Genomic DNA, 21,837 nt, shown 5'->3' on the forward strand with positions numbered 1-21,837 from the left:
CTGCCGGCCGGGTTAAACCACGACAGTTGGGGATGGTAAACCAGGCTGTAAGGCTCCCATAGCTTGCATTTGGTCATTTATTTTCCTGAGATCTTGTAGGAGTCGCCACTTTCCTGATTTTTTGTGAATTACAAAAATCGGCATGTTCCAAGGACTTGTGGATGGGCGTATGTGTCCTGCCCGGAGCTGTTCTTGAACTAAGTTCTGTGCTTGTTGCAACCTGTCCGTCGTCAATGGCTACTGCTCTACCCAGATAGGCCTATCAGAATGCCATGTTAAGGCCAGGGTGGGCGGTTGCTCAGCAGTGGCCACTAGGGAAAATCCTTGTTGCCAGTAGTAATCACTGCCCCAAGCTAAGAAAGAATATCCCTCCCGATTAGCATTTGAAGGTTTGCAGGCGGTGCCATCACATACAGCCTAGTAGAGACCGTGTTTTCTTGGAATTTCAATGTCACAACTTGTGCACTGAGATATGTTGCCGAGCTGCCACCAACGCCGGTAATTCCAGTGGCTGGAGATGTTAGAGGCCAATGTTTCGGCCATACCATGGAGCTACAGATAGTAACATCCGCACCGGAATCAATCATACCGATGATTTGTTGTGATCCGACGGATAATACCACATTCATCATAGGTCAGGAGGCCAAAGATCTGGTAAAACAGACAACGTGGTCTGTGGAGCCAAAACCGCCCTCTCGGTTGACCTGTGCCCCTGCACAGGGTTGATAATTTCGGAGTGCAACAAGTTGGGCTATTTTAGTACCTTTTGGGATAAACAAGGGAGGGTTGAATGTGTATGCCATGACTCTGATTTCCCCTACGTGGTCAATGTCAATAATCCCTGGAATAACAATTAATCCCTTAAGGCCCACAGAGGATCTACCTAATAGCAAACCGCCTAATGGTGTGTTTGATAGCAGGCCTTGGATTCCCGTAGGAATCGCCACCACAGACTTATCGGAGAGTGTGACGCTTACTGCTATTGCCAAATCCACTCTGAGGCTTCCTCTGGAGGCTGGGGCATTGTTGTCGAGAAATCCACCCCGTCCGCCCATACTGCGGATACTGTTGTCATCGCGCGGCCAAACGCGCTCCTCTTGGAGTTTCCCTGGGACCTGCACAGTACTGTAGCATGTGTGTCAGATCGGCATTTATCACACCAGAGGGTAGCTGTGCACTGCCTTTTTGTATGGACAGGCCTCCCACATCGATAACATCGCAACTGATCCTGAGGGGTACGTCTTGAAGGGCTGCCATTGGATCGTGTCACTATAGCAGCTAAGGGATCACCAATGGCTGTTGCAACAGCTTGTGCCATCATAGCTGCTTGTTGCGACGGAAGGAAGACAGGGACGCTCAATATGAGTGATCAGCAAGCTCCATTTTATTGCCCGAATAGCCTAACTTTTATAGCGAACTTAACAGGGGCGGACAGTGTCTCACACAAGATCATTGGTCAAAAGCACTCAGACAAACAACTGCAAGAAAACAACCCCACCTGCAAGAAAAGAACCCCTTGTGATTAGCAGTCACGTAGACCTTGTCCTTGAAGCCAGCTGCTGGTAACAGTATTTTCTAAGTTCCTTAATTGGGCGATGTGGGAGTCATAGCCGTGGGAGCTTCTCACAGTTACTCTGGCAGCTTGGTTTGCTCAGCTACAGCAGGCCCTGAGATTTTCTAAGGCCTGCCCCTGGTTGCTTAAAGCAAGCTCAAATTGAACAATTGTTCCACGGGCACATGTCCTGTATGCCAATTCCCAACAGCTGCTTGCTTGGACTGATCAACTCGTTCGACTCTCTCCAACATTTCTTCGACAGGAGAGGTTTTCGGTAGCATGGCTAGGATGTTTTGGGTTTTTGCATTCGCGTTGTCAAAAGCAAGCATTTTAAACATGCTCCATTTTGACTCTGATGTCAAGTCCGGATGATCTATGACTGCTGCCCACAATTGGTCGATAAATTTTGCATAAGGTTCACCTTGGGCCTGTTGAACTGAGGCAAAGGGAGGTGCTTTCTTTTCCCCTGGAAGGGCAAGAAGAGCCCATAGTGCGAGCTGCACAGCTGTTTGGTGAATAATCGCAGGGAACTGCAGCTGAACTTGAGGATTGAGGTACGGACCCATCCCCGTTAGCATTTCAGCAGTAACGCCATACAGAGGATCCCCCGGTTGACGCAGTTGACTCGCTTCCACCTGTGCCAGCTGTAGCCATTGCCTTTCAAAAAGCAGCAGTTGGGAAGGTGTTAACAATAAACATGCTAAGTTTTGACAGTCAAGTGGACACATTAAGTCTGCCTGGAAAATCCATTGAACTATCTGTCGCGCCGCCTGGGACTGTAAGCCGTAGTCCGTAACTGTTTTTCTAGCTTGTTGTAGAATCTTCCAATCATGCGGTTGCCATGACCCGGTGCCTTGCACAGGGTTGACAACAACTGGGCAGGCCAAGGATGAGGCATGCCAATCTCCCTCTATAATGGCATCACATATGATACCAGACCACCTATTTGGTATCGGCGCCGATGGAGTTGGGGTGGTGGATAATGAGGGAGAAACATCTCAGGTGGGCTTATGGGGTCCTGGCAGCAGCACGGATGCTGGGGGCGCCACGTCAAGATTTTCTGGTGCGGGAGGCGAAGAGGGCAATTCGCAGGCCGCATCTGCACCGTGCTCAGATAGTCCCTTAGTGATGGCTGCCGCTGATTCCTTTATTGAAGAGGTCATACCCCGAACTGGGGTTGGTGCAGGAACCGATGGAAACAATTGTGGTCCTGAGGTGTCGGATTTTGTAGTCGATGTTTTGTCGGCCCTGGACGGTAGTGACAAAGCTTGCGTTGCCGCCATTACGACCTGGCATTCGGCCTTCAGACCGCACAGCGCATCAATCACCGCACGCCAGGTTTTACATAGATCTTTATCAAACTTTTCACGTGTGGTACTTGTCTGCCATAAACGGTCTCCTATGAGCTGCCACTCATCTGGGCTAAAGGTTTGAGGGATTTCCTTTAGAAAACCCTCCTTCTGGGCCCATTGTACCAAGGATTTGATATTTTTCGCATTGCAAGATACGCCTCTTACAGTGAGAATGCTAGAGAGAAGCTGCACAGCCGCCTCCGCCTCCATGGTTACGTCAGACAGGCTGCAGGGTCGTGATCTCCGCCCTGTTGTTATGCGAAGTCGCCACACGGTGAGGGTCGGCTGCCGTTGTTCAGTGACGCCTCTGGTCTCCCGTAGCAACTCGAACCCGGATGTCCCGCGTTGCACCGTGATGACGTCAATTTCCCGCGTCCCACTGCGGCTCCCGCGTCCCACCGCGGTTCCCGCGTCTGCCCGCCAGTCCCGCGTCCCCCCGCGAGTCCTTTGTCCAGGTCGGTGCTTGGAGATTCTCAATGTCTCTCAGGTGTTCCGGCTTCTGTCAGGGCTCTCCGTGTCTCTCAGAGCCGTCCGTGGCTCTGAAGCGTCTCTCAGGGCTCTCTCCGTGCGGCTGTAGTGTCTCCGTGTGCCTCGGATCTCTCGGCGCCTCTCAGTGTCTCTGAAGTCGCTCTGTTCCTCTCAGCATCCGTCAGTTCTCTCAGCGTCTCTCCGTCTGTCAGCCTGTCTGGGTCTTAGCCTGTTCGGGCGCCATATGTTGCAGGAAGCACAGCCGAAAGCACGACAGACACCAGTATGGTCAGATCATGCTCCATTTTATTGCCCGAATAGCCTAACTTTTATAGTGAACTTAACAGGGGCGGACAGTGTTTCACACAAGATTATTGGTCAAAAGCACTCAGACAAACAACTATAAGAAAACAACCCCACCTGCAAGAAAACAACCCCCTTGTGATTAGCAGTCACGTAGACCTTGTCCTTGAAGCCAGCTGCTGGTAACAATATTTTTCTGAATTCCTCAATTGGGCGATGTGGGAACACTGTCATCGGAACTTCTCATAGTTGCCCTGGTAGCTTGGTTTGCTCAGCTGCAGCAAGCCGTGGGATCTTTGCTGTTTCAAAATTCCCTCAACAATAAGGATTTGCTTCATGTTCCAAAATGTTTTCAGGGGGTTCAGGAGGTTTCTATTACAGTTTACCAGAGTTTAATCTATATATAATAGAGGGTAGCTCTTTTTCTCCCCAACCTAAATTAAACCTAAATTGCATTTAGAATGAAAACTGAAATCATTAACATAATGATTAAGGGAAAATGCACCGAGAACTGTAACCCAGAAACATGGAATTCATTTCTTAGATTGCCCCTAGAATAGATATAGATATATCAGTGTAACTAAGGTGTATCTATATAATATGAGCTGGTTTCTGAAACTGGCTTTAGCACTTTCATACTGTATGCTGATACAACTGTAGAGGATTTGGTTGGTTTAGCTTTCTCAGTATCACTGTGCCATCAAAAGTCTTATAGCTTAAGCAGATCAGAAACATGTTCTGACAGGATTCTGCCTGTGTACAGTGCCATTGAAATTCACGGTCCTTTCTAAGCTAATAAACCTGTCACCTGAATAAGTGTCAGAGAACTAAGCTTGAAGTCAATGATAAAACTATGAGCTTACAGAGTGGACTGCTGAAAGCTGATCATTAAAATGAAGCAAAAATCCATTTGCTGCTTTGCCTTTCACTTGTTGCACTTACCAGAGGAATTTCAGGGAATCCAGAAAGTCAATTCACCGGAAAAGTGAAAGGGAAAGCCTCTTTATGCAGTCAGTATCCAAAAATGAAACCCACTGTGAACCACTGGTGGGTCAGTTTGAAGTATACGAAAAAACTGCTGAATTTTCCAGTCCTTAATTAGAAATATGCAACCTGGAGTAATCCAAGGCAATAAACAGACTTAAAACAGGCATTACACTACCTGAAATGAGATTGTAGAAAGGAGGGTATCAGTTTCTTTTTGCAGGTGACAAGTGATAGGACTCAGGTGACAAGTGATAGGACATGAGTAAGCAGTCTTAAGTTTAGAGGATTAAGTTTAGAGGAGGTTTAGATTGGACAAGAAGAATTTTGTCACAGAGAGGATGTTCAAGCACTGAGACGGGCTGCTCAGGGCAGTGGTGGAGTCCCCACCTGTGGTGGTTTTACCGTGCTAGGCAGCTAAACACCACAACCACTCTCTCACTCCCCCTCCTTAGATGAGGAGGGGGAGAAGTAAAGCAAAGAACAACTCACGGGTTGAGATAAGGATAATTTAATTAAAGGGGAATAATAATAATAATTATTATTATTAAGGAAAGATTATTATTAACTGAACAATTTAACTAAAGGGGAAAAAAAAAAGGGAAAGGGGAAAAGGGAGGGGGAAAGGAAAAAAGGAAAAAAAAAACAAACAAAACAAATAAAGGCTATGTGGAAGTGCAGAGGAAAGAAATTACTCTCTACTTCCCACAAATGAGTGATGCTTGACCATATCCTTGAAGCAGGGCCTCAACGCACATAGCCACTGTTCGGGAGGAGGACTGACGTTTTCACAACGAGAGCCCACCCCTTCCCCTCTTCTTCCTATTTCCACCTTTTATTGCTGAGTGTGGCACCACATGGTATGGAATATCCCTTTGGTTGGTTTAGGTCAGCTGCCCTGGTGATGTTCCTTTCTCACTTTTTGCCCACCCCCAGCCTGCTGACTCTGGGAGGGTTAGAGAGAGTCCCGATGCTGTGCCAGCACTGCTCAGCAGCAGACACAACCCTGGTGTGATACCACTGCTGTTCTTGCTACAAGTGCAGAGCACAGCACTGTATGGGCTGCTGCAGGTAAAGTTCACATCCCAGCCAGACCCAGTACACCACCCCTGGAAGTTTTTAAGGTGTGGACATGGCACTAAGGGACATAGTTTAGTGATGGGACCCAGAGAGTCAGGTTTATGGTTGGACTTTATTTATTTTTGAAGAAAAAGGCAATGATGATCTTTTCCAACCTAGATGATTCTATGATTCTATGGAAATTAAAGATTGATGGCATAAGAATTCCTTCTTGTGTCAAGTTAGCAAATGTAAAAGTGGGTTTTGTGGAGCTTCCAACTCACAGGTTATATAGTTTGGGCTACACTTAGTGATTGGAACAGAGCTTTTCCAACTAAAGACTTTCTGAGGACAACCTGCCTTTGATCATTGGTGAAGAGGAGGTGTAGAACATCAAGCAGGAGATGTGGCTGATCTGTACAAAGGCTAAAATTGAGGATCCCAGGACTAGGAGAAGTAATTGATTTCTACCATTGTTTCTGTAAGGCTAGCATCTGAATAGGAAAAGACTGTGATAGCTACTCAAAAAGCACTGGATTCAGCCCAATGGGAAGAAGAGAAAAAAATGAGTGAATATTACTGAAGCTGGATCTCTGATGGAAGCTTTTACTATGATAAGAGACCATAAAAGAGAAGATCCAAAAACTTGAGCTGTAGCTGGAGATGACAGTAAGGGTCAGGTGAGAAGTTGAAAACATAATGAATTCAAAGAATACTGAGGCCCGGAGAGCAGATGACTGGGTGAGGAAGAACATGATCCATGAAGAAGAATGTGGCCAAAGGCAGAGAAGAAAAGGAGCCAATGGAACAGCAGGGTCTTGCTATGGGAGAAGAGGTAGAATTAAGCCACAATGCACTGAAGAATGAGGAGAAAAAAAATACAGAAAAAAAATACAGAATTGTGAGTAAATATGAAAAAATAATATATGTATTTTCCAAAGGTAGGCTGTATCCAAATAATCTCATCTTTCTTCTTTGATAAGAGAAAAGTTGTGGTTTCCCTTAACAAGGAAAGTGTAGTAAAGATAATCTAGCTGAAGTTCTGTAAAGCTATTGCTATAATGCCTTTGGGGAAATTATTAGGTAAACCTGAAAGGTTGTTACTGGTACAGATTGGGAAGGACTGATGGAGAGGAAGGCTCTGCATTTTAGAGTATTAAAAAATCTTAGATAAGGTGAGGGCTTACTGTTGAAATGACAGGGAGAAACATGAGTGTATCAGTTGGCATCTGTGGCTATGAAAAGATAGGCACATTACTAGAAAATTGTGCATGAGGGTTAGCAGAGAAATATTATTTCTGTTATGTCTGTCCCACAATAGCATTACCCACATCTGAGATATGCTCAGTGAGATAGCCCAGACCGCAGGTTTATAATTATCTTTTGGAAGCTCATGGATGACCAGCAGTTATTTTTGAAATGACAGCTGAAACCCAAATATGATTAACCTTCACATTAGTGTTCACCTACTCCTGTTCAACCCAAGGAGAGGATGGGCTGTTACCAACTCCCTTGTCTTCATTCTGCTGTTTACAACGTGTCCGTATTAAAAGAAGATAATGAAAATGAACAAATGAGCACAATTCTAGAAAGGAATAACTAATTGACAGGATTAAAACTGGGGGACTTTATTTGGGATTTGCAGTGGGTGTTTGCAGTGCATGGAGGTGTTGGCTGGGCAACAGAGAACAACACATCTTTACCATGCTTTTTTCTTTGAAAGTCTGGAGTTCTTGTAGTAGCAGTATATGTATTGCAAGAGATATGAGCAGTTATTGCATTGGTTTTAGGGTGGGGTTTGTCTTCTGGATATAGTAATATATATCGGCAGAAGCCTTGTTTCATGCTGCAAGGAGTGTGGAGTTGCACATTGCAACTGGCCAGCTGCTGAGAGGCAAATGTGAAGCAATTAGTGTTGACGAATAGTAGAACAAGAACAGAACATTTATTTTCAAAGTACCAGCTCATTATCTATCTTAACATATGATCCCAGTAACATTATAGCTGTTCTAAAAATAATTTATGCATGGAAATGTTATAAATTGCTCAGTCAATAGGATTATAATCAAAGTTTACAATTTATTAAAAGAATAGAGGTAAGCAAACAGCGCTGGGTGCGCTGGGAGTCTCCGCTCCACCTAGACGCACACCAGTTACATCAAGTAGCTGATTTTTATGTTCCTAGGCTAATACATATTCATTACTACTTCTAAAAAAAAACTGGTTATTATAATTAGCTTCCGGGATCCAAACCCTCCTACTGGAGCATGCGCATCAGTCTCCGGTGGTCCCCCTGGGGGTCTCTGGGGGTCTTTCATGCTGAAGGCTCGTAGTCTTCCTCTCAGGTTTTTTTTCTTGTCCTTCCCCTTTGTACTCCTTGGCAGCATGTCAAAAGCTTACACAGCGTCCCCTGCAAGTTTTGTCTTCTAGCCGTCCTTCAGCTTCTTTCTTTCTTCTCCTTAATCTCCTGGCCACCTGGCCAGATATCAGGGGTCCCATTCAGAAGCCATAACAGTTACTAGCTGTTAGCAGTTGTTCTGAAACCCCCAGACATCAGAGACTTCAAAGAAAGAACATACAAATACAAATTTGACACTATTGACACTTCACGTGTTGTTAAAACATTCCTCACAGGCCATTCACAGGGACACTCCAGTCACATCTATAGCAGTGCTAAATCAACCACAAAGAAGGCAAAAAGGCTGTATCTGTTAGGAATAAGAGTTCGGAATAACAAAAGCAAATAGGCTCATGGATTTGAGGAATATTTCTGAAGATTTGATAATTTGACTATAATGAGGGGGAGACTGGGACACTGGGAGGAAAGGGAAGAAACCACATCTGTGGAAGAATTAAATTGCCAGTGCAGGACCCAGAGACAGACAGAACTGCTCTCTATTGACACGAATTGTTAAAATATTCCTTTGCAAGGTACAAGAACATTAACCATTCTGTTTTTCTTAGACTTGTGGTTATACAAGGGTATGTAAGACAGAAGGTCACATTCATCATACCATGCGACCCTAGCACTGTTCCATACTGACACGAATCAGATGAACATATATCACAGAAATAAATGAAACAAATTTGTTAGCTGATGTTGCAGGAAGAACGGCCGAAAACACGACAGACACTTGTATGGTCAGATCATGCTCCCCTTTATTACCTGAATAGCCTGACTTATATAGAAAACTTAACAGGGGTGGATAGTGTCTCACACAAGATTATTGGTCAAAAGCACTCAGACAAACAACTGCAAGAAAACAACCCCACCTTGTGATTAGCAGTCACATAGACCTTGTCCTTGAAGCCAGCTGCTGGTAACAATATTTTTCTAAATTCCTCAATTGGGTGATGTGGGAACACTGTCATGGGAACTTCTCATAGTTGCCCTGGTAGCTTGGTTTGCTCAGCTGCAGCAAGCCATGGCCTCCTTGCTGTTTCAAAAGTCCCTCAACAATTCCTCCTTTTTCTTTTTGAGCAAACCAAGCCTGACGTAACAGTTTTGCAAGTAACCCTTTAACCACATTTATTACAATACAACATGCAATGATGATTAACACCACAACAAACAGAATCCTTAATTCCTCCTTGATTAATCCCAGTAACCATCTAGGCATTGTTTCAAACAAATAAGTGAGCCATTAATTGAAAGGATTGATATCATATTGAATTTTTCTCGTGTGCTCTTTCAGGAAAGTAATGCATTTGTGAATTGACTCTTTATGATCAGAAAGGTTTAAACAGCACATTCCCTCAAAGTCCTCACACCCGTGCCCTTGAGCCAAAAGCAAGAAGTCAATAGCAGCTCGATCCTGTAAGAGCGCATGTCGCAGACTATTTTGATCTGGTAACATCTCCTCAAGTATCTCTGTCATGGCATGGGCTTGCTTCTCGGCCCAGCATACCAATTTTTCTAAGTTGTTAAGTGCGGCCGCAGATGCCACTCCTGGCACTAAACTTGCCAATGCTGCTCTAGCTGCAACACCAAGCAATTCAACATTATCATTGCAATGCAGTGTGAGCAATGCCCATTTATGTCTGGTGATCTCCCACAACTGTGACAAGCTAGGAGCAAATATAGTAAGTTTATCTTAACATGGACCTCCGATAGCAGAGTTACCTAGCCAGGCCCCATCCCCGCAAATCAGAAAAACATCAGGAGGTAAGGCCATAGCTGTACGATTGTTCCAAGCGCTATAGTTGTTACCCCTTGTCTCCGTACCATAAGCCCCTAAACCCTGCCTAGCAGTGACATTGTAATCACAGGTGTTATTTGTATTTCTGTACCCGTATGGCCCTTTCCAAGTTCCTGTAGGAGGATCTCGGTAATTCATTCTTATTTGTGGTAACACATTTGGTGCTGCTATATTTATTGTTTGAAAATGAATACTCGCAGGAGGGTCTTCTTGGTCCCTAGTCAAAGATAAGTGATTCAAGACACCCAATGCCTTGGACAATCACTCATCAATGTTCTTGATCTCTTTTAATCTCACTAATTGTTCCTTTAAAACCTGATGTGATCGTACGACCATTGCTTGGCCCGTGGGAGAATATGGAATACCTGTGATATGCTTTACTCCCCACATTTTCATAAATTTTCTAACCCTTTTGCTGACATACGCTGGACCATCGTCCATCTTGATCTGCTGTGGCACTCTCATAATGGCAACACACACCATCAGATGTTTACACACAAGGTGTGCTTTTTCTCCCCCCTGCGCCGTTGCCCATATGAATCTTGAAAAAGTATCAATACTCACCAATTTGTCTGCTTGTGAATTACCTTCTGCTAACCCAATCGAGAACTGATGACTACGCATATGGATAACACAGTAAGGTGCAGTTCTCCCCTGAATGGCATCTCGCAGCTGCAGAAATAATAACAATCTGTCCCTCTTAGTGTGCCGTATCAAGGCATCCTCTATCCGTTTTACCACGTTGACAACATACAGAGAGCCTGAGACAAAATTAATTGGCTCATGCATCCAGCACTGACAAGCCCAAACAACTGCAGACAATGCCAATGTTTGCAGTGAATCCCCTGTCTCCCCCAGAATTATGTATTTCTCCCAACTTCCGTTCTCGTACCACACACACACAGCCTTCCTACTTGCTGCACCTGCATCAGTGTATACAGTGCAACCCACCACTGGTCGGGACAAAAGCCGTGGTACTACCTGCCATTTATATGATCTTATAACTTGCCAGAGAGGCCCCTTTGGAGTTCGGGGATGTACCAATCCTGGGTAATCTAACACAGCTTCTTGTAGAGGAATGAATTGCTGTAAACACCATTCCAAGTGATCCTGAGTCATCGGCAGACTAATATCTTCTGGTTCCTGCCCGCTGATCTCAATACTCCGAGAGCAACCCTCACGTACTAACTCTGCGATAGCTTCTTCTTGTGTTTGAACACTCGTTTTTGGCTGAATCGGTAGGAAAATCCATTCCAGAACTCGAAAATCCTGCCCTATCATTCCACCCTTGCCATCACCTGTGTCACTTATACTACTCCTATTACCCGTGCTGTTAGTGTCAGTGGCATCCTCCTGATACCGTTTCTGTCTTTGTTGCCCCTTACTCCCCCCCTTTTCTTTTTGCCACTGACCAATCACCGCAAATGGATGAGACACATGATTGGCGATTACTAAAGAGAGTGGAAGTTCTGCTATATGTCTGCAAGCCGCACCAGCTGCAACCTTAGAAGCTATTTGTGAAAGAGCCTGCCGGTGGTCATTTGTTAGTGTAATCTGCGGTTCTGCACTCCTTCCCCGCAATAAAGGTAGTAATATAGCTAAGTTGTCATTAGTAATCTGTACAATGTGACAACCCCACTGAATATTATCCAGGAACATTTGTACATCTGTCAAATTGTGTAACACTGTAGTTATATCACCTTTCTGTGGATGAATAGTAGAGTCTAATATTTTCCATCCCATAGCCATGGGATGTATAGCCATGGCTGTTTCCGCTGAACCTTCTCTGGGGCTATCTTCAACCCTTTTGCTTCCAAAGTTGTACTAGGTCTGGCTGGAATGTTAACTCTGCTCCACTACAGGCCTGTGTCTCAGCTGTGGAGAAACTGTCTGAAAGACTTGACTACCTCGTAGAACGAGCATATTCCCCCTCATCTAGATGGAGTGATACTTCAGTCACTAAGAATCAGCATTTCCCTGCTCAAGAGAGAGAGTACCCAAGACGCACACCACAGGGCACCTTGTGGTTTTATCTGTGTGACCATGGGGAAGATATGAGGAAATGGGATGGTGTACCTACTTCAACCCTAGCTGCTCAGGTACATGAACTGAAAGGAAATACAGCAGAAAAAAAGAGGGGCTCCTAAGAAAAATGCTGCTTCAGTTTCTATTGGGCAGTTCCCCAGAGGCAGTAGAAGAGCTGATGTTATTCTTGATCCTGATGAAGGGACCTCTGCTTCTCATTTGCAAGAATTAAGTGGCAGACACTCCAGCCAGGACTGGAGGAGCCCTGCCTCTGGCCAGGTAGAGGAGAGGGATAACGGGATTTATTGGACTGTGTGGATCCGATGGCCTGGTACATCGGAACCACAAGAATACAAAGCTCTAGTGGACACTGGCGCACAATGTACCTTAATGCCATCAGGCCACCAAGGGGCAGAACTCATCTGTATCTCTGGAGTGACAGGGGGATCCCAACAACTAACTGTATTGGAAACTGAAGTGAGTCTAACTGGGAATGAGTGGCAAAAGCATCCCATTGTGACTGGCCCAGAGGCTCCGTGTATCCTTGGCATAGACTATCTCAAGAGAGGGTACTTCAAGGATCCAAAAGGATATCGGTGGGCTTTTGGATTAACTGCTTTGAGCACAGAGAAGATTAGGCAGCTGCCTACCCTGCCTGGCCTTTCAGAAGACCCTTCCATTGTAGGATTGCTGAAGGTTGAAGAACAGCAAGTGCCAATCGCTACCACAACAGCGCACCAACGGCAATATCGCACCAACCGAGAGTCCCTGATTCCCATCCATGAGTTGGTTCACCATCTGGAGAGTCAAGGAGTGATCAGCAAGACTTTCTCACCCTTTAATAGTCCTATATGGCCAGTGCGAATGTCTAATGTCGAGTGGAGGCTAACAGTGGACTATCGAGGCCTGAATGAAGTCACACCACCACTAAGTGCAGCCGTGCCAGACATGCTAGAACTTCAGTACGAACTAAAGTCAAAGGCAGCCAAGCGGTACGCCACAATTGATATTAATAATGCATTTTTCTCCATCCCTTTGGCAGGAGCATGAAGGTCGCAGTTTGCTTTCACTTGGAGGGGCATCCAATACACCTGGAATCGACTGCCCCAGGGGTAGAAACACAGCCCTACCATTTGCCACGGACTGATCCAGTCTGCACTGGAACAAGGGGGAGCTCCTGAATGCCTGCAGTACATTGATGACATCCTCATGTCGGGCAACACATGCGGAAGAATTTTTTGAGAAAGGGAAGAAAGTAATCCAAATTCTTCTGAAAGCTGGTTTTGCCATTAAGCAGAGTAAGGTCAAGGGGCCTGCACAGGAAATCCAGTTCTTGGGGGTAAAATGGCAGGATGGACATTGCCATATTCCGATGGATGTGATCAACAAAATAACAGCAATGTCTCCGCCAACTAGCAAAAAAGAAACGCAAGCTTTCCTAGGCCTTGTGGGATTCTGGAGAATGCATGTTCCAGGCTATAGTCAGCTTGTGAGTCCTCTATATCGAGTGACTCAAAAGAATCATAGAATCATAGAATATCCTGAGTTGGAAGGGACCCTTAAGGATCATCAAGTCCAACTCTTGACACCGCACAGGTCTACCCAAGTTCAGACCATGTGACTAAGTGCACAGTCCAATCTCTTCTTAAATTCAGTCAGGCTCGGTGCAGTGACCACTTCCCTGGGGAGCCTGTTCCAGTGTGCAACCACTCTCTCTGTGAAGAACCCCCTCCTGATGTCCAGCCTAAACTTCCCCTGCCTCAGCTTAACTCCGTTCCCGCGGGTCCTGTCGCTGGTGTTAATGGAGAAAAGGTCTCCTGCCTCTCGACACCCCCTTACGAGGAAGTTGTAGACTGCGATGAGGTCTCCCCTCAGCCTCCTCTTCTCCAGGCTGAACAGGCCCAGTGCCCTCAGCCGTTCCTCGTACGTCTTCCCCTCCAGGCCTTTCACCATCTTCGTAGCCCTCCTCTGGACACTCTCCAACAGTTTCATGTCCTTTTTATACTGTGGTGCCCAGAACTGCACACAGTACTCGAGGTGAGGCCACACCAGCGCAGAGTAGAGCGGGACAATCACCTCCCTCGACCTACTAGCGATGCCGTGCTTGATGCACCCCAGGACACGGTTGGCCCTCCTGGCTGCCAGGGCACACTGCCGGCTCATATTCAACTTGTTGTCTACCACGACCCCCAGATCCCTCTCTTCTAGGCTGCTCTCCAGCGTCTCATCGCCCAGTCTGTACGTGCAGCCAGGGTTTCCCTGTCCCAGGTGCAGGACCCGGCACTTGCTCTTATTGAACTTCATGCAGTTGGCGATCGCCCAGCTCTCCAACCTATCCAGATCCCTCTGCAAGGCCTTTCCACCCTCATTCGAGTCCACAACTCCTCCAAGTTTGGTGTCATCAGCAAACTTGCTCAAAATACCTTCTATTCCTACATCCAGATCGTTTATAAAAATATTGAAAAGTACCGGCCCTAAAATGGAGCCTTGAGGGACCCCACTGGTGACCGCCCGCCAGCCTGACGCAGCGCCATTCACCATAACCCTTTGGGCCCTGCCCATTAGCCAATTGCTCACCCATCGTATGATGTTTTTATTTAGCTGTATGCTGGACATTTTGTCCAGTAGGATCCTATGGGAAACCGTGTCAAAAGCCTTGCTGAAGTCCAAAAAAATCACATCAGCTGGTTTCCCTTGGTCCACCATACGGGTGATCTTATCATAAAAGGAAATCAGGTTAGTTAGGCAGGACCTACCCTTCACAAACCCATGCTGGCTGGGACCAATGACTGCATTGTCCCCCAGGTGCGCCTCAATACTTTCGAGAACCATCTTCTCCATGATTTTACCAGGCACTGACGTGAGACTGACAGGCCTGTAATTGCTAGGGTCTTCTTTCTGACCCTTCTTGAAAATCGGCACAACATTTGCCAGCTTCCAGTCTACCGGGACCTCTCCAGACTCCCAGGATCGTTGAAAAATAATTGAGAGAGGTTCCGCGATGACATCCGCCAGCTCCTTCAGCACCCGGGGATGAATCCCATCCGGACCCATGGACTTGTAGGGATCCAGGTGGAGTAGCAGATCCTGCACACGTTCAGGGTCGGTTGGGAGTTTGTCATCCCCACCGTCCCGGTCCTCCAGCTCGGGGCACCCTGGGTCCCGAAGCCCATCATCGGCATTGAAGACAGAGGCAAAGAAGGCGTTAAGCGTCTCTGCTTTGCCTATGTCATCGTCTGTGAGAAGACCTTCCCTGTCAAGGAGCGGCCCTATGTATTCTTTAGTTCTCCTTTTTCCATTCACATATCTAAAAAAACCCTTTTTATTTTCTCTCACAGACACAGCCAGCTTCAACTCTAGGTGTGCTTTAGCCACACGAATTTTCTTCCTACAGACACGAACAGCATCCCTGTATTCTTTCCATGTCACCTGGCCCTCCTTCCAGTAGCGAAACACTCTCTGTTTCTGCCTAATCTCCATAAGAATGTTCCTGGTTCTCTCGTGTTAATTACACGGTGGGCTCGAATGGGAAAACCTAATTGCCCAGGAATCATGGAAGAGATTATGGACTAGCCGGAAGGCAGAGATTTCAGAGTGCCAACAGAAGAGGTAACCCGTGCTGAAGAGGCACCACCATATAATGAGTTGCCAGAAGACAGAAAGCAGTATGTGTTGTTTACTGACGGATCCTGCCGTGATGTAGGGAGCCATCGGAAATGTTAAGCTGCTGTGTGGAGTCCCACACGACGAGTTGTGGAGGCCATGGAAGGGGAAGGCGAGTCGAGTCAGTATGCAGAAGTAAAAGCCATACAACTAGCCTTAGAGATTGCTGAAAGAGAAAAATGGCCAGCATTGTATCTTTATACTGACCCATGGATGGTGGCAAATGCTCTGTGGGGGTGGCTGCAGCAATGGAAACAGAGCAACTGGCAGCGCAGAGGTAAACCTATCTGGGCTGCTACCCTGTGGCAAGATATTGCTGCCTGGGTAGAAAACCTGGCTGTAAAGGTACGTCATGTAGATGCCCATATGCCTAAGAATCGTGCTACTGAAGAACATCAGAACAACGAAGAAGTGGATTGAGCTTCAAAAATTGAAGTGTCTCAGGTGGACCTAGACTGGGGACGTAAGGCTTTGTAGCTGAATGGGCCCATGAAACATGAGGACATCTGGGGAGGGATGCCACATACAGATGGGCTCTTGATCGAGGGGTGGACCTGACCATTGAGGCCATCACATGGGTCACCCATGAGTGTGACACCTGTGCTGCAATCAAGAAAGCCATGAAGGTAAAATCTTCCTGGAACAGGAGGAGGTGGCTAGGGTTTCAATATGGTGAGGCCTGGCAAATTGACTATATCGGACCACTCCCACAAACACGCCAGGGCAAACGGTACATACTGACCATGGTAGAAGCAACTACTGAGTGGCTGGAAACATACCCCGTAAACCATGCCACCACCTGAAACACTATCTTGGGCCTGGAAAGACAAGTGCTGTGGCAACATGGTACACCAGAGAAAATTGAGTTTGACAATGGGAGTCATTTCCGAAACAATCTTGTTACCTCCTGGGCCAAGAGGCATGGTACTGAGTGGGTTTATCACATCCCTTATCACCCACAAGCCTCTGGGAAGGTTGAGAGGTACAATGGACTGTTAAAGACTACGTTACAAGCATTGGGTACTGGGACATGGAAACAACGGGACATAAATCTACCAGAAGCCACTTCGCTAGTTAACAGTAGGGGGTCTGACAGTGTGGTGTTTTACCCTGCTAGGCAGCTAAACACCACAACCGCTCTGTCACTCCCCCTCCTTGGATGAGGAGGGGGAGAAGTAAAGCAAAGAACAACTCACAGGTTGAGATAAGGATAATTTAATTAAAGGGAAATAGTAATAATAATTAAATAAAGATTATTATGAACTAAACAATTTAACTAAAGGGAAATAAAAAGGAAAAGGGAAAAGGGAGGGGGGAAGAGAAAATAAAAAAAAAAGGAGGAAAACAAACAAATAAAACAAATGAAGGCTATGTGGAAGTGCAGAGGAAAGAAATTACTCTCTACTTCCCACAAGTGAGCGATGATTGACCACGTCCTTGAAGCAGGGCCTCAACACACGTAGCTGGTGTTCGGGAGGAGGACCAACGTTTTCACAATGAGAGCCCACCCCTCCCCTCTGAACATCAACTTTCCCTGCAACAGCCCATAAAGTGCTGTGCTCTGCACTTGTAGCTGGAACAGCAGTGTTATCACACCAGTGTTGTGTCTACTGCTGAGCAGCAGTGGCACAGCATCAGGACACTCTCTAACCCTCCTAGGGAGTGGGCAAAAAGTGAGAAGAGAAACATCACCAGGGCAGCTGACCTAAACCAACCAAAGGGATATTCCATACCATGTGGTGCCACACTCAGCAATAAAAGGTGGAAACAGGAAGAAGAGGGGAGGGGTGGGCTCTCGTTGTGAAAACGTCGGTCCTCCTCCCGAACACCAGCTATGTGCGTTGAGGCCCTGCTTCAAGGACGTGGTCAATCATCACTCATTTGTGGGAAGTAGAGAGTAATTTCTTTCCTCTGCACTTCCACATAGCCTTTATTTGTTTTGTTTGTTTGTTTTCCTCCCTTTTTTTCCTTTCCCCCTCCCTTTTCCCCTTTCCCTTTTTTTTCCCTTTAGTTAAATTGTTTAGTTCATAGTAATCTTTCCTTTAATATTATTATTATTATTCCCCTTTAATTAAATTATCCTTATCTCAACCCGTGAGTTGTTCTTTGCTTTACTTCTCCCCCTCCTCATCCAAGGAGTGGGAGTGACAGAGCGGTTGTGGTGTTTGAGGTCTTCCTCATGAAGATAGGTTCGGCCAGACTCAGCAAACCGCTCAGAGAAGCTCGTACTGAAAGTCACTGGAAATGGGCGCACCGGAGCTACGAAGAAGCTCAAGCTGAGAGAAGCGGACCCGTGCACACAGATGCCCTTTGCTGGTAAGCAGTTGCGCATTATGGGGAATCATACGTCCTTAGGAACAAAGACTGTCCTGGTAACCTTACAGCTTATTCTCCTTCTTAACAATCAGACAGTTTATGAGCCTGAAACATGGGACCAAATTGATGTCAATGTGTGGGACTCTGCAACTAAGAATGGCAAGGTTGCAGTGGAATTGCTCGGCACCTGGCGAGCAGTCTCTGAGGCCTTAAAGAGCCCTATGGGACCACAGTCAGACACGTGTGGTTTGCCAGATAGTGAGGGAGCTGCTGGCTCCTTTACTGATCCGACTGCTATGACATCGGCCCCTCTGCTGCTACAGCCATCGAAGGCTTTTGCTGTTACGCCCCCTGTTGACCTGAACGTGCCTTTTGATCCAGGCCTATTGGCCTTGAAAAGGAGATGGATATGCTTTTCTTCAATCTGGGAAGAACGGGATACATAAGGCCTGAAGGCCGAGTTGCTTGACAACTTAAAGTGAGACATGAGGAAAAGGCAGAGGTGCTCAATGCCTTCTTTGCCTCAGTCTTTAGCAGCAATACTGGTTGTTCTCTGGATACCCAGTACCCTGAGCTGGTGGAAGGGGATGGGGAGCAGGATGTGGCCCTCACCATCCACAAAGAACTGGTTGGTGACCTGCTACGGCACTTGTCGATGGGGCTGGATGGAATCCACCCAAGGGTACTGAGAGAACTGGCAGAGGAGCTGGCCAAGCCCCTATCCATCATTTATCAGCAGTCCTGGCTATCGGGGGAGGTCCCAGCTGACTGGCGGCTAGCAAATGTGACACCCATCTACAAGAAGGGCTGGAGGGCAGACCCGGGGAACTACAGGCCTGTCAGTTTGACCTCAGTGCCAGGGAAGCTCATGGAGCAGATCCTCTTGAGAGTCATCATGCGGCACTTGAAGGGCAAGCAGGCGATCAGGCCCAGTCAGCATGGGTTTATGAAAGGCAGGTCCTGCTTGACGAACCTGATCTCCTTCTATGACAAAGTGACGCGCTGGGTGAACGAGGGAAAGGCTGTGGATGTGGTCTACCTTGACTTCAGCAAGGCTTTTGACACCGTCTCCCACAGCATTCTCCTCAAGAAACTGGCTGCTCTTGACTTGGACTGGCGCACGCTTCGTTGGGTTAGAAACTGGCTGGATAGCCGGGCCCAAAGAGTCATGGTAAATGGAGTCAAGTCCAGTTGGAGGCCAGTCACTAGTGGAGTCCCCCAGGGCTCGGTGCTGGGGCCGGTCCTCTTTAATATCTTCATCAATGATCTGGACGAGGGCATTGAGTGCACCCTCAGTAAATTCGCAGATGACACCAAGTTAGGTGCATGTGTTGATCTGCTCGAGGGTAGGAAGGCTCTGCAGGAGGATCTGGATAGGCCTGACTGATGGGCTGAGGTCAACTGCATGAAGTTCAACAAGGCCAAGTGCCGGGTCCTGCACCTGGGGCGCAATAACCCCAAGCAGAGGTACAGGCTGGGAGATGAGTGGTTGGAAAGCTGCCAGGCAGAGAAGGACCTGGGAGTGATGGTGGACAGTCAGCTGAATATGAGCCAGCAGTGTGCTCAGGTGGCCAAGAAGGCCAACGGCATCCTGGCTTGTATCAGAAACAGTGTGACCAGCAGGGCTAGGGAGGTGATCGTCCCCCTGTACTCGGCTCTGGTGAGGCCGCACCTCGAGTACTGTGTTCAGTTTTGGGCCCCTCGCTACAAGAAGGACATTGAGGTGCTTGAGCGGGTCCAGAGAAGGGCGACGAAGCTGGTGAGGGGTCTGGAGAACAAGTCCTACGAGGAGCGGCTGAAGGAGCTGGGCTTGTTGAGCCTGGAGAAGAGGAGGCTCAGGGGTGACCTTATTGCTCTCTACAGATACCTCAAAGGAGGCTGTAGTGAGGTGGGGGTTGGCCTGTTCTCCCACATGCCTGGTGACAGGGCGAGGGGGAATGGGCTTAAGTTGCGCCAGGGGAGTTTTAGGTTGGATATTAGGAAGAACTTCTTTACTGAGAGGGTTGTGAGGCATTGGAACGGGCTGCCCAGGGAAGTGGTGGAGTCACCATCCCTGGAGGTCTTTAAAAGACGTTTAGATGTAGAGCTTAGGGATATGGTTTAGTGGGGACTGTTACTGTTAGGTTAGAGGTTGGACTCGATGATCTTGAGGTCTCTTCCAACCTAGAGATTCTGTGATTCTGTGATTCTGTGATATTGTTCAAAAGGAACAGAAGATGGAGACTTGTTTGTAATCAAGAAAAGGAATGGAAAATGGAGACTGTTAAGTCATGGAACTTAAAGGATTGTTTGTTACCATTTCTGAATGTGCATATGTATAGGCGTACTCGATTTTAGTAAGTTATGGAACTTAAAGGATTGTTTGTTACCTTTCCTGATTGTACGTATGTATAGGCATACTCGAGTTTAGTATCTAAAGCGATGTTCTATCTATATATTTAGAATGTTTGATGTTTGTGTGTGCATGATGGTGGAGCGTAGACTCCCTGCACACCCAGCGCTGTTTACTTGCCTTTTATACCTTTTAGAAATATTTGTTTTATAAATATTACAAAATTCAGATTGAGTTGAGACTTCATTTATAATAAATTGGTGACCCCAACGTGATCTTCTTGGACTTTGGATCTGTGACTGGTAAAGGGAGGCGCCCCACATAGTGGCCCTTGCCGATAGCGGTGCTAGAGTCCAACAAGATTTCGAACATAAGAGGCAAGTAAAGAACCAAGAGCTCTTATTTTGTGACCCATTATTCTGCGCGCAAGACCCAAACGAAGATACCGTTTGGTTGTGTGGAATTTGGTTGTGTGACTGTGTGTAGGGGTGTAACTGAGACGGAATTTAGTTCCGAAGCTAAGAATTCATGGGTTGGTTAACCACTTACAAGACACCTCTAGACACAGGCACAGCCAGGGATTCGGAACCTCTTTGAGGTTGTTCCTCTGAGGGTTGTTTTTTGTTTGGTTGGTTGTTTTGCTTTGTTGTTGTTTTGTTTGTTTGTTTTCCCACTTTACAACATAGGAATATTGTGGGAACAAAAATGTTGTTTTTGCACCAGAATTGGTAACATAGGCACAGGAAGTACCAGACATGCTGCTTCTTGGGAATGCCAATGTGTAGGGGGCAGGAGGGGTAAGAAAGACAAGTACTAAATTGATATTCAAGAGAAAAGTATTTTCTGGATGTATGTGACCATGTAAGAAAGAGGTTTTTTTCTAGAGATGTTACATTGTTTAGAGTTACATTTTTTAGAGGAAAGGAATGTGGTATTTAGATATGCTTGCAGTGATAAGAAAGCTTAACAGACAACCTTGTAAAATGAAGTCAGTCAGACTCCTTAGAACAATTAGGTGAAACTCAAAGTGTCAAGCCAGGTAAGGGGAGAGACATTACCACCTCACAGAGTAAAAAAAAAGTCAAAAACTTGAAAAATAACAGGCTGGCAACTTAAAGCCATGTATTATCTGTGAAGCATCGGATAGGTTGTGAACTTGGGCTACCCAGTCAATGGGGAAACAGGGGAGGGTCCCGGTTGTCGAGAAATAAAAGTATATAAACTGTACTATGTGACTAGTAGATGCGCTCCTGCTTGCAGGATGCCCGCCATTGCAATTGTGAATAAAAATTCTACTTCACTGAGATCCTTGCCTGAGCCTAAGTTATTGGCTACAGAGTGTTTCTCACAATATCAACAACCTTGCTTTTCCTCCTGTTCAGTGTCTCTTGTTACTTACAGACAAACTGACTGCTGTATTCTCAAGTCTTTTCTTCACATCTTCCCTTTACTAGTGAGAATAGTAACGTCACTGTGAATAAATTTTCTCTCTTCCATTCTTCCACTCTTCTCCTTTCTAGCTCTACCCAAAGTGCTGACTATAATGAATAGTTTCTTAGGCAAGGGACAGCATTCTAGTAG

The 21,837-nt window shown here is 46.4% G+C and overlaps 1 long non-coding RNA gene across 1 annotated transcript in view; it reads left to right on the plus strand.

Annotated features, from left to right (window-relative positions):
• Positions 1–5,184, plus strand: part of LOC137846743 (uncharacterized) — a 296,979-nt gene extending 291,795 nt beyond the window's left edge. Inside the window, exon 2 of the long non-coding RNA XR_011090625.1 lies at positions 3,522–5,184. This is a non-coding gene — a long non-coding RNA (uncharacterized lncRNA). The remainder of the gene's footprint in view (positions 1–3,521) is intronic.
• Positions 5,185–21,837: the final 16,653 nt, after the last annotated feature.

This window comes from Anas acuta, chromosome W, assembly GCF_963932015.1.
Source record: "Anas acuta chromosome W, bAnaAcu1.1, whole genome shotgun sequence".
NCBI classification, from domain to species: domain Eukaryota; kingdom Metazoa; phylum Chordata; class Aves; order Anseriformes; family Anatidae; genus Anas; species Anas acuta.